Consider the following 1749-nt stretch of genomic DNA (forward strand, 5'->3'; position numbering starts at 1 on the left):
TCTACAATCCTCTTAATCAAAGGTTGAAAACCCCGAATTATAAGAACAAGAAAAACTTTGCGATGCTGATTTCCTACGCGCGTCGTAACTTCAAGCTAGAAAGCAATTTTTTCCTAACGGTTTCGAAACGTCCTTAATTGAAATTAGAATTTTCTAACATAAGAATCAGAAGAAATCATTCGAATGCACGCGGGAATTCCGTCGAACGACTTTGTCGGGCGATGAGCGTATGTCGCTCTAAGGGCATAGCAGCCGCACGCTCGCCGGCGCATGTGTGCGTGCACTTGCAGCCGTACGCCGTGCATCGCCGGCACGGCCGTGTGCAATACTCGGGCGCGATGCCGAGATTAAACCGTGCACCGGCGCGATTACGATCCGGCAGTATCCGATTGGCCGCCGCTTCGTCGAACGGCCTGGGCGGAGCGAGCGTAATGAGTTTCTAGCTTAGTACTCTCTCCCTCTTTCCCTCTCGTCCGCTCCGCGCTTCGCGCGCACGTTTGCACTCTTCCGCTCGCTTCCTCTCGTCTCGCGCGCGCTCACCCCCTTGCACACGCACCCCCTCTCGCTGTACACGGCGTGCGCACGAGTGTTGCAACACGCATGCACCGACACGCGTGCACGACGAATCTCTTCTCTGAACGCGCGCGGCGATACGTATACTTCGCATATACTTCTTTCTTTCTTTCTTTCTTCCCTTCCTCGTGATTTCGTTGCCAGCGTTCTCTTCGCGAGTCTCGTTTGTACCCGGCGCCACGATGCAATTGCGCCCGGGTACGGCTCATTATCGGGGGACTTTTTAATCCCGCAGCATGCAGCGAACCGTTCTCGTAAGCTGCTCGCCGTGCGGTTAAAGTTTCACTCAACGCTGTTGACTCACAGGAGTTACAGATATATACGAGGCATTAATAGAGGGTATAACGAAAAACGAACATCGGCTGCCTCATAAGTCAATATCGAAGTAAAATATCGACGACGAAACGCCGAGCGTTAATTCGGCACCATCGATGTTTTCGGAACGTATCCGTCGAACGCGTTTCGCGATGCTCTGCACCCTTGATTTTATATGTCAACGTGATATATTCGAGCCCGCGGAACGCGATTTTATTTATCGCACGCGGCGCTTCCGACTCGCAGTAAAATTGATTCGCACATTATAAGGAGAACGTGAAAAACGTTATTGGCACGTACGTCGTCTTGCATTCTCCGTCTGTTCGATTTACTATATATCGAAAGAGATCTCCTGTGGCTTTAAATTATTTATTCTCTCACAATGTATCGCGCGTTAGATACCAATGAAGATATTTCTGCGTACTCTGCAAACATTTTGATTGCATAATTTTTTTTCTAATTATCTGACTCAAGCAACATTTCACGTATCGCTGGCAGCACTGATCGAAAGATGCATTTGCAATCATTTGTGCGTGTAAAATGTGATTTTCCCGATACGCACAATCTCCTGTACCTATTACCTACTCTCTAAATCTTGAAGAATGAAATGTCACTATAAAAGAATGAGCTTGTGCAATTTATGAATTATTTCTCACCCTGTATATTAAGGGAAAAGTTTTTTAAAGAATGTACCAGGAACAAGTTGTTTACTACCAGAAAAATTTGGAATTTTCAGAGAATTTTTTAGTTTTATTTATATTCACAAATTTTTTGAAATTTTACTTTTAAATTTTAATTCTGTCCCTCTTCTTTTGATAAGATTAGTTCTTTCATCATTTTTTCTTGATGATGCAAAATTAA

The sequence above is a fragment of the Solenopsis invicta genome, chromosome 10 (genome assembly GCF_016802725.1).
Source record: "Solenopsis invicta isolate M01_SB chromosome 10, UNIL_Sinv_3.0, whole genome shotgun sequence".
NCBI classification, from domain to species: domain Eukaryota; kingdom Metazoa; phylum Arthropoda; class Insecta; order Hymenoptera; family Formicidae; genus Solenopsis; species Solenopsis invicta.